A 12,514-nucleotide genomic window follows, 5' to 3' on the forward strand; every position below is an offset into this window, starting at 1 on the left:
AAATTATAAACTAAACACAAATTTTATTTATTTATTTATTTTAATTATTAATTGTTAATTGAACTCTAATATAGGGGAAAATTGTTGTGATACTAAATTTTATACTTATTATGTTATTTAAAATATTTTAGGTAAAGGCAAATATTCTGCTGAGTAGATTTAATCTAATGAGGAGGAAATTTGATTTTATAAGGTACATATGATTTTATAATTTATAGTATATTTAAGTCTTTTGTTGCAATCATTGTATTCTTAACTATAGGTATTTAAGTCTTTTGAAAGAAATATTCTATATGCTTTATATTATTTTGAATGATTAGATGTCTTTGGAGAATTAGAAAGTTAGATTGAGCATTAATGAAAAAGGTAGGGTAAATTCATCCTTAGGCTTTGGGTCGTTACTGAGTGGTATCAAAGCAACAATGGGAGGAATTTAATCAATACCAGGGCTTTGGGAAAAGATTTGCAAGTAAGTTAAGAAAGAGATGTTGGATAATTGATCCTAATTTCTTTATGGATAATTATAAGTTATTACGCTTATTATTGAATGTTTATATTTTGAATAGTTTAAAGTATTTTTTAAATGGACCCTCAAGACTCTGAAGTAACCATTGGACAAAGTTCCAAAGCTGCTACGGTTCATAGTACTACAGAAGTAATAACTCCAAATTTGATGATGCAGTTTATTGGGCTAATAACGCAATTAATGGGTGAAGCTCAAAGTAAGATGTTTGGTGTTTGGGGAGTTGAGATAGATCTTCACTTGCAGTTATTTTTAAGCTGAATCCTCGTTTTTAAGGATTTGTAGATCCTCAAGCTAAAAAGATTGGTTGTTGAAATTAGAGAATTCTTTTGATGGCATGTAGTTTCAACAAGTAGGACAATATTGTTGTCAACCTTTCTCTTGGACGGAGAAGCTGAGCACTGGTAGGTAAGCCAATGAAGAGGATAATTTCAAGGTAAAACAAATGCTGAGATTTGTTGGGAGGAATTTGTGGAGACTTTTGGAGATTGATTTGCACCACCATCTATGAGATAATAAATGCAAGAACAATTCCATAGGCTAATTTAGGAAAGCACTTCTATAACACAAATATAACACTGTCGTTGCCATGTCCCAAGTCCTAGATAAAAAAAGTGGAGAGTTGCGTTAGGTAGTCGACAGCCAGCGTAAAACTTGTCGAATAAAAAAGACATTAATCCTTTAAAAAATTGTGTTAATACTAGGGCATCCCCTGGAAGCGATGCGTTGTATGACCTGAATACAGTAACAAGTGTGCAAGGGCCGTTGCACTGGCGTCCGGATTTAGTGTTAAATAGTTAAGGGTTCCCACATCAAGGACAGATGTGGACAAAGAAACTAGTCCATGAAACTAAAAGGCATGAAAATTAAATTAGGATAAGAAATTGAAATATAAGTTTCCATACATGAATATTAATAGAATTAGTAGATATTATAATTCATAATAAGTTAAATATTTTGTACATTCATGAAACTAAATGGGTTGGAGATAAGACTAAAGAAATTAATAGCTTAGGTTTTAAACTTTGGTATTTAGGTAAGAGTCATAGTAAAAATGGTATAGGTGTTATTATTGATAAGAGTTTGAAGGATAATATTATAAAAATTAAAAATATTGAAGATAGAATTATAGCTTTAAATATTATTGTTGATGATAACATTGTTAATATTATAAGTACTTATGCTCCTCAAATAAGTTTAAAAATGAATTCTAAATTAAAATTTTGAAATGACTTAAAGAATTAATACAAAAAATATCTCTTAAAGAAAGAGTTTTTATTGGAGGAGATTTAAATGGACATGTTGGTAAAGATGTAGATGATTTTAAAAACATTCATGATGGCCATAGATTTTGAACAACAAATGAAGGTGACAAGATAATATTAGATTTTTATTTAGCTTATAATTTTTAATTGCTAATATCTTATTTAAGAAAAAAATGAGATTCTCATCACTTATAAAAATGAATATAGTATAACTCACATTGACTATTTTCTTATAAGAAAATTAGATCGTTTAGATTATAAAGTTTTTCCGACTAAAAATGTATGTATATAACATCGTTTATTAGTTTTGGACTTTAAGATTAAGGGACAGAAAATAAAAAATAAAGTAAAAAGATATTCTAGGATTAGACGTTGACATTTAAAGAATATTAACAAAAATATTTTTGAGAGTAAAATTTTAGATCTTAAGATTTTATCCGTGCATGAGAATTCTAATGTTATGTGCGAAAAAGTGACTAGTGATATTAAAAATATTGCAAACGATGTGCTTTTAGTATCAAAGAAAAAATCTCTTAATAGTAAAAATAGTTTGTGGTGATATTCAAATGTGCAAGAAAATATTAAATATAAGAAGATTTGTTATAAAAAATTGATTCAATTTTAAAAACTCTGATAATAGAGAAAGATATAAAGAGACTCATAAAAATTTTAAGAAAATAATATGCTATACAAAGACGTTAGCTTTTAATAGTTTATATAATAGTTTAGATATTAAATGGGGAGAAAGATATATCTATAAATTAGCCAAACAAAGAGATATGAGTAGTAAGAATTTATTTCAAGCGAAGTGTATTAAGAATGAAGATAAAAAAATACATTTCTTAAAAGATGATATTCAACAAAGGCGGATGAAATATTTTGCTAAATTTTTTAATTAAGATTACAAAAATAAGATTAATTGTAGTGACCGTAGCACTCTAAATAAAAATGAAGATTTATGTTTTTATCAACGTATTAATAAAATTGAAGTTAGAGATGCTTTAAAGAAAATAAAAGGTGGAAAAATTATTGGACATGATGATATTCCAATAGTGGCGTGGAAATGCTTAGGAGAAGAATGAATTTCTTGACTTACTAAATTTTTTAATACTATTTCGAAGACTAAAAATATGTCAAATGAGTGTGTTAATTCATATTTTTAAAAATAAAGATGATGCACAAAATTGTGCGAATTATAGAGGAATTAAGTTAATGTGTCATACTTTAAAACTATGAGAGCGAGTTATGAAGCATATGTTACAGCGTGATACTAATGTTTCTCAAAATCAATTTGGATTCATGTCGAGTGGGTCGACTATGAAAGTTATACATTTATTAAGAAGTTTGATGAAGAAATATATAGAAAATAAGGAGGATCTACATATCGTATTTATTGAATTAGAAAAAGCATATGATAAAATTCCAAGAGAAGTGCTATGGAGAGTTATTGAAAAGAAAGAAGTTAATAATGCTTATATTCAAATCATTAAAGATATGTATGTAGGAGCAATTACTTGTGTTCAAACACAAGGTGGATAAGGTGGTTTGACCAAGTATTTTCCTATTTCGGTTGGATTACATCAAGGATCAGCCTTAAGCCCATAACTTTTTGCTTTAGTCTTGGATGTTCTCACTAGACATTTGCAAGAGGATGTACCTTGGTGCATATTTTTTGCTGATGATATTCTTCTTGTTGATAAGACTAAAGAGGGAGTTGAAGGTAAACTTGAATTATGGAGGTCAACCTTAGAGTCTAAAGATTTTCTCGAGTATATCTAAAACGAAATGTATGAAGTGTAATTTTAATAGTAATAGACCTAGTGAAGGGATTGTAACTTTGAGCGATCAAGTTATTAATAAGAGTACACGTTTTAGATATCTTAGATCTATTATTCAGAGTGATGATGATATTGATGAGGATATTATTAGCATAATTCAAGTTGGATGGTTGAAGTGGAGGAATGCATCGGGCTTGTTATGTGATAGAAAAGTACCCCTCAAACTTAAGGGGAAATTCTATAAGATGGTGGAGAGGCCTGCAATAGTTTATGGTGTCGAATGTTGGCCATTAAAAGAGAAGCATAATACTAAGTTAAGTGTGGGAAAGATGAGGATGCTCAGGTGGATGAGTGGCTTTACCCTTAGAGATAGACTACGAAATGAGCATATACGTGAAAAGATTAAAGTAGCTCCAATAGAAGATAAGATTAGAGATAGTTGTCTTAGATGGTTTGGTCACATAAAACGACAACTTTTCGATGACTCGATTAGGAAAGTAGATGTATTAGAAAATATTATCATTTTCCAAGAGATTTGAGGGTCAATTTGAGGCATCCGCTAATGTCATTTGATATTCAAGGTTTCTCTAAGATAATGGATCATCAAGGTTGGTGGAATATGTTCTTACTATTATTGTGTAGAGATATGATGCAAGCACGAATAGATTTGAAGCAGTGGAGTTAATGGAATGAAGCCTATGTTTGCTGTAAGTAGAGAGTCCAACAAAGAAGTTTCTATGAGTGAAGGTTTGTCTGTGTCTATTAGTAATATTTCACTGTGCAGATATAATGGGAGTAGGCATTCTGATAAATGTTATTGTTATACATGTCAATATTTACATTGTGGCCAATCTGGCACAAGCTGGCCTAATGACACCAAACATAATAACAACATAATTTTGAATAGCTTCTAGCATTCTTTTTTATTCAAATGCCACTTTTTTTTTTTTTTTTTTTTTGCCTGAACATATTCTGAATGATTTAAATTTATATCTTATTTCAATATATCTTGAAGTGAGAGGATTTGATGTTTGCAAATAAACTATTTTGAATTTTTCATCCAATTAAAATTTTATAAAAAATAACACTTACTGGCTTTTCGGCAACAAGTGTTAATATCAAATTCTAAAAAACTATTTGATAATATATTTTAATATTTAAGACAGTTAAGGTTTTAAATGTAAAAAAAAATAATTATAAATTAAAAAATAAATTTATAATTAAAATTTTTTAATATATAATGAATTTAATAACATGCTAAACGTAAATCCATAAATCCGGGATTTAACGGCACACAAAAATCATTTGGATGAATTTTGCATAAACCCGACTTAAATCCAACGATAGATCTGATACCAAAGAGCCCCTTAGACCACAAAACTATTAATAACTTTCAATATACAAAAAAAATAAACTCATCCCAAAATTTCATTCCATTATTATCAAAATACTTGTACACAATAATTAAATTACAATACATACCACAAAGCAAAATGCAAAACAAAAAATATTAAGTGATTAGCTAAAAAAATTAAGTAATTAGTCATAACTAAAAAAATTAAAAAAAAGTACTAAATCAACAACTTAACAATAGAGCTAACTTGAATCACCTTTTCTAGACATTTGGGTTTATAACCTTATTTTTATATTCACTTGATTTGGACAGTTTAATATATAATAAAAATAAAACAAATGAGGCATTTCAAATTCCTTATCAAATGATCTTATATTTATTTACCTTCTATTCAAAATACTCTAACTCAAAAATGAAAAATCATCAACATATTTTTATATATTTATGTATCTAATACATAAAATTTTAATTTCTTTGTATAAAAATTTAGTTAAGTATATAAAATGTATATACTAAAATTATTTTTTAAAATAAATTAATATTAATTATATTTATCTAATTTAAAATTTTAAAATATTATCAAAATAGATATAAAAAATATAAATATGTGATATATAAATAAATATATAAAATAGATGTAAAACCTCAAAACAGCGCTAAAAGTCTAAGCCACCATCGAAAGGGGATCTGAGCTCAGAGGAAGAAGAAGTCGTATAATTTGGTGGAAAAAGCTCACGGCAATTAAAATCGCCACTGCACACCAATTTTCAGAACTCATCATTGCACAGACAATTTTTACAGTTCAAATTACCAATAAGAATCCGATCTTAGGAAAAAAAATAAAAACAAATGAGAGAAGGGCTTCAATCACAAAAAATAGCGGAAAGGAATGTGTGAGTGATGGAGGGAAGAGAAGAAGCCGCTAGGGTTTGGGTTGTTGCTGAGAAATAGAGTGGAAGAAGATCTGTTTGATCCTATCTACTCAAAGAATTGCATCTGATCCAATTTTTCCAGTTTAAATCACAACTAACAACACATAAACAAGAATTTAAAAAGTTTAAAACCGGTCGCGAGAAGAGAAAGAGAGATGGAGAGGCTTCAGTGTGTGTAACAACAATTTACTGCGATCAACGGCTAGTAGCCTCACAGAAATCCGCTAGATCTTTACGATCAATCATCATCAGCCCCTCCAGGTCTCCGAATTAAAATCTTCCAACAATATCTCTATGAAAATAGTGATAAGAGAAGGAATGGCATGGCGATGGAGAGAGAGAGAGTTCAAATGCGGTAGGGTGCAGCATCCAAAAATCAACAGAAGGAATTGTCTCATCTCTCGCAAATCCCTTCAACAAACACAAAAGATATCAAAGCAACATAGATCCTCAAGCAGATGAAATAAACAGAGCTCTTCACTTAGCAAACATGGCAAAGGATATACAAAAAGCGAGCGGAGGAGCTCCGGTGAAAACCCAGCAGCTCCGTTCTCCGTTGCCGGCGATGGAGCAATCTCTTCATCTTGTGCTTGAACCAATGCAAAGCTAAGAGGCAGGAGAATTGAATAACTGAGCAGATATAGCATGATATATAGAAGTTGGAGATGGAGGCGTTAGGGTTTCAGGGTCATGACGGAGCGGAATTGTCAAACGCTCTGGGATGATCCTGACCGTCCATATGAATAAGATTTTATGGTTGGTTACGTCCTGGTTATTAAATGAAGCAACATATTTTAAATAAATACCTATAATATTTTTTATTTTATTTATTAAGAGAATTATATAAATAAAGCGAAATCATAATTTATAAAATTAACATTTATATCTATTTTTTAAATATCGAATTCATATATTTACATGCAATATTTGGAAAATAACTTAGAAGATGAATTAAAATTTTATTGTAAATTTTAATATTTATATAATAATTTAAAATTTTGAGATAATAATATGTTATTTAATAAATAGTTAATATTATGCATGGAATTGTCTCTTATTTATTTATCATTCACATATTCTAAATGCCCTATTACCCAAAATATAGATTTTTTCAACTAAAAAAAATCTTTCATCACAAATTTCACAAAAAAAATTATGATTTATTTTTCATCTCACTAAAAATTAAAAAAAAAATTATGTCAAGAAAAATATATTTTCAAACATATAATATTTTTCATTTTTATTTTAGATTATTATAATTTGGTCGTGGTAAATCATAGTGATTCTAGTGAAAAACACTCCCATATTAGATCGGATGGCTAAGATAGATAGTTACACATGTTCGATAGTTTGCGAAGATTTTAATGTTTAATGCCCTTCTATGACTTCATGATAAAAATTTGGAAATAATCTAAAAAAAAACGTTCACTTCATAGACATTTCTTATATCTTTTGTTTTTCTTTATGAGTAAAATAGATAGATGTGGAAGGCAGGGGCGGAATCACTATAGCGGGAGGGGGGCAATTGCCCCCCCCAAAAAAAAAAAAAAATGTAAATTTTTTTAAGTCTAAGGGCTGTTAGGTAATTTGCCCTTTCAATAGGTTAAAATTTACCCTAATATCAAATTTTCTCAAGTATTGCCCCGCCGAACAACAAGTATCGCTCCGCTGCCCCTGCTCTTCTCCGAACGAACGCGATCTCCATCTGCATCTCCGACTCTTTTGATTTTTTGTTCTTGAAGCTTGAATCGGGACAGGCGACTGGAGAGGACTTCATTTTTCATCATTCTAAGTGCTCGGGTAAGTCTTCTTCGACATTTCTTCCGTTCTTTCGCCCATTTCTTTGCTTCTTTCGCTGTTTTCTTCGCTTCTTCCGAAATACAGATCCTCTCCTGGCTGAGAGAAACCTATAAAAGAAAAAAAAATCAATAATCAATCTCTTATCTGAAAGTCTGTCTGGTTTGAGAAAACTGATCACAGATTTCCATCGATGTTAGAAACCAAAAGAAGAGATTTTTTTATTCTACAATTTTTCATCCTTCAAATGCAAACAATTATTTTGTTCTTTTGCAGAAAGACAATTTCTTTGGCTTTTGTTCTTTTGTTTCAAATGCAAGCATAAATTTAAAGAATTTGATTGCAACAATTACAGCTACTTTGATAGAGCACTTACCCTGCTCAATTCACCTTGTGGTCTTTCTGAGGTCAATGTGTTTCCAACTGAATGTGCTAATTATATGGAACAACTATATAAAAACCTGCATTTCAATTTAGCACTAGACCACAAAGGACTTTGATTTTTGACACAAAAGATTCAGATGCTTCAATAAATTTAAAACTAGAAAGTAGATAGTAGCAACCATGGTCTTCATAGAACAATTTACTTTCCCTTTGCTGGAGTGGGATGCTAGTGCAGGGCAAGAGCTGGCAGCTCTTAAATGTTTTGTTCCAAAAGAGGTAAATCACTTTACTAAATCCTTAAATGACAAATTCGATTTTCACAACGAAATAGGAAGTTCAATTTTCTATGTAGCCTGTAAGGAGCTGTAGCCTGTATGATACTTAATTGCATTTAAGTGTATAATCTATTAAAATAAGCATAGCATAGTTTTTAATGTTTAAGTTGAAGTTTGTATTGTATAAGCATACTTGTTTATTATGATATAAATATTTTGATTGACGGTTGCTTTTTCTTGGTAATAAATTTCATTCTAGGGTTAAATAATGGAGCGTTATTTAAAGAGAAAAGAGCGAGTAGAAATTGATATTAATAATCTAGCATCAGATCGACTTCCTATTTAGAGTTATGATGTTAATGATAGAGAGATAAGATATCCGAATCTTATCTCTATTTAAACATCAAGAGCAGATCATTAAAGGTCAAGGTGGTGGGGATTCATTAGTTGGAGAAGGTTTCAGAAACTGGAAGAAGAAAGAGAAATTATTATGTCACATTGGAGATCACAATAACATACATAATAAGGCTAGACAAAAATGTGAAGATTTGATGAAAAAACAAGAACACGGTCTTCCTGCTTTATGGTTAAGAAAAGATGATAAGAACAAAAAGGAATATAAGATCATGTTGACTGCAGCCATTGATCCTCAAGCATTTTATGTTCACTGTTTCGCTCATCAACTCCAATTATGTTTGGTAGCAGTGGCAAAGAATAACTAGCAAGTAAAGCATCTCTTTGAGTTCACTTCTAGAATTATTAATAATGTTGGAGCTTCCTGTAAGAGATCGGATACTCTTAAAAGTATTCAGCATGATAAAGTCCTTCTTCATCTTAAAAATGGCAATCTCAGGAGTGGAAAAGGTTTGAATCAAGAGACTAATTTATAGAAATCTAGTGATACTAGGTGGAGTTCACATTTCCATTCTTTGATTAGTATCATGCGTATGTATGCTTCTGTGATTGAAGTCCTAGAGATTGTTAAGGAAGAAGGGGTTCATGATTAGCAATCGGTTGAAGCAGGTGTTCTGATTGATACGATGGAGTCTTTTGATTTTATTTTTACAATGCATTTGATGATTGATATGTTGGGCATTACGAATGAGTTATCGCAATCATTACAAAGAAAAGATCAAGACATTGAAAATGCGATGAAATTGGTTCAAATATCTAAACAACGACTGCAACTACTAAGGGAGAATGGATGGAATGCTTTACTAGCCGAAGTGTCACGATTTTGTGGTGTTTTTGAAGTTGTTGTTCCAAACATGAATGAAACAAACAAAACTCGACGTCGAGCAGTGCGAAGAGGTGAAGAAATAACAAATCTACATCATTATCGTGCTGATTTATTTTATACTGTAGTTGACATGCAACTTCAAGAGCTAAATAATCGATTTTCTGAATCAAGTACAGAGCTACTACTTTGTGTGTCATGCTTAAACCCAAGTGATTCTTTTCATGCTTATGATGAGTGGAAGTTGATATGTCTAGCAGAGTTATATCCAAGTGATTTTTCTATAATTGAGGTTGTTGTTCTTAAAAATCAATTATCAACTTATATTATTGATATGCGGACCAGTGAAGAGTTTTCCTCTCTAAGAAGCATTGTTGATCTTGCAAAGCAGATTGTTAAGTTCAAGAAGAATGATGTGTATCCTCTAGTTTACAGACTTATTACTTTAGCATTAACTTTACCAGTTGCTACTGCTACAGTAGAGAGAGCATTTTCAGCAATGAAAATTATCAAACATCGATTGCGTAGTAGGATGGGTGATGATTGGCTCAACGATTGTCTTGTGCCTTACATTGAAAAAGATGTATTTGATTTGATTCCTAATGAAGATGTTGTCCAATATTATCAAAAAATGCAAAATAGATTGATAAAATTGTAATGATTATCAATTTTTCTATCATATTGGAATACAAGATTTCACTTTGAATTATGTCCTCATTTTGTTTTTTTTTTTTTTATATTTGTCTATTAATAAGAAAATTTTGCCCCCCTGAGATAAAAGGCTGGTTCCGCCCCCGGTGGAAGGCAACCTTATGATGGTGAGAAATTATTACGTGTGGTTATCTGATGTTGTCTAGAGGAGAATCAGGACACGCAACATCATCATTTTGATGTGTATCGGTGTTGCATACCGAGTGAAGTGATGCATCCTAATTTGCCTCCGAACGGTCCGGTGACCGCATGTAATAATTTTTCTGTAATGGCAGACTCACGATTATAAGTGATCACTTAGGCGAATGCAAAGATATTGATTAGGAGAACACTTTTAACCTCTTATTGGCATGATAGGGTCTTTTAACTCCTATTAAAGCTTTAGGCTTCTCAATTTCCTATTAGATGAATATTTATCTGCATTTTATATGACCCGACTTGAATCTAGTCAATTTGACCTATTTAATAAATGAATAAAAAACATCAATCAAAACTCAGTCTACTAACAACCCGAATGACCCAAGTTCAACCTGTTAACTTATTTTAGTTAATTTTTTTTATATAATAATTAACTATAAATTGAATATATTTGATAAAAAAATTAAGAGAAATGAGTAAACAACAACACAAAAAGGATCTAATCCCTTGGGAATGAATTGGGATTAATTTTGTATGAGAATAGAGATGTCAAAATGGGTTAATGGATCAGATTCAGGTCACACTTGAAATTGACCCGACCTGAATCTAGTCAATATAACACATTTAATAAATGAATAAAAAACATCAATCCAAACTCGGCCCGCTAACAACCCGAATGACCCGAGTTTAACCGATTAACTTATTTTGATTAATTTATTTTTATACTTACTATAAAATTCAATATAACTAATACAACAACAACATCAAGCCTTTGTCCCACTACGTGGGGTCAGCTATATGAATTTTTTTCGTCATTGTGTCCGGTTTAAAGTCAAATTCTTATTTGAATCTAATAAAGAAAGATCATTTCTAATATTTTCTAACAAAGTTTTTTTAGGTCTACCTCTACCTTTCTTAACAAAAGTCAAATCAAATACCTCAACTTTCTGAACTGGGTCATCAGAAGGCATAAAATTTAATATAATTAATAAAAACTAAAAAATATATTATAACTAAAAGTAAAAAAAAAGAGAGAGAGAGAGAAATGAGTAAGGAACAACACAAAAAGGGTATGACCCCTTGGGACTGAATTGAGATCAATTTTGAATCATAATAAAGATATCAAAATGGTTAATGGTTCGGATTCAGGTCAAATTCAAAATTGACTCAACCTGATTCTAGTCAATCTGACACATTAAATAAATAAATATCAATCCAAACTCAGCCCGCTAATAACCCGAATGACCCGAGTTCAACCGATTAACTTAGTTTGTCTAATTTTTTTTATATACTTGTTGCGTCCTGGAGTATTCACCGCGGTAGAGAAATATAAAATTTAGTGTCTTAGCATTGTACGAAAATCTGGCACACAATCAAATAAGAGAGAGTGTAGCATTCATATGAGACACCAAGATTTTTACGTGGAAAACTTCTAAAAGGGGGGAAAAACAACGGGGTCTAGCCTAGTTTGAATGAATCCACTATTATTATAGTTGATTACAAATGAGGCCCTTCTTTGGGGGAATGCCTTAGCTTGATGTACATCTTGCATAGTACATTACATAATGTGAATACAAAGAATCACTATTGACGTGTTCGTTTGGTTGGAAGGACCGTAGTTGATGGGCGACATAAGTCAGAAGGATCGTAGTCGGCGGGAGAAGAAGGTCGGAAGGACTGTAGTCGGTGGGCGACGTAAGTCAAAAGGATCGAAACAGCAGGCGACGTAAGTCAAAAGGACTGTTATCTAACAAAGGAGGTTAGAAGGACGACGTTAGATAAAAGTCCAGCAATGGACAAAAATCTAGCATCAGGTAGATGTCCGGCGAAAATCCGACAACGGGCAGAAGTCCAATGTCGGCTAGAAATTTGGCGACGAGCGGAGATCCGACATCGGGTAGAAGTCCGACGTCAGTCGGCCCGTGGAGAACTCCGACGCTAGATGGTATTCAGGCAAAACTCCAGAGTCACTTGGAGATTGAGCGAAGTTTCGGCGTAACTTGAAAGTTGGGCGGAACTCCGACATCCCGTGGAAGTCGGGCAGAATTCCGGCGTCCCGTGGAAGTCTGGCAGAATTCCGGCGTCCCGTGAAAGTCGGGCAAAATCCCGGCGTCCCGTGG

The 12,514-nt window shown here is 31.7% G+C and overlaps 2 non-coding genes across 2 annotated transcripts; both read right to left on the reverse strand.

Moving 5' to 3' along the window:
- Window positions 1–5,608: 5,608 nt before the first annotated feature.
- Window positions 5,609–5,707, reverse strand: LOC114579238. Its single transcript, XR_003700145.1, has one exon. It is a non-coding gene; the product is annotated as a small nucleolar RNA Z152/R70/R12 (small nucleolar RNA).
- A 306-nt stretch (window positions 5,708–6,013) lies between these two features.
- LOC114579237 lies at window positions 6,014–6,107 on the reverse strand. The gene has a single exon (XR_003700144.1). It is a non-coding gene; the product is annotated as a small nucleolar RNA R11/Z151 (small nucleolar RNA).
- Between the last annotated feature and the right edge of the window lie 6,407 nt (window positions 6,108–12,514).

Source organism: Dendrobium catenatum, unplaced genomic scaffold (assembly GCF_001605985.2).
Source record: "Dendrobium catenatum unplaced genomic scaffold, ASM160598v2 fragScaff_scaffold_240, whole genome shotgun sequence".
NCBI lineage: Eukaryota > Viridiplantae > Streptophyta > Magnoliopsida > Asparagales > Orchidaceae > Dendrobium > Dendrobium catenatum.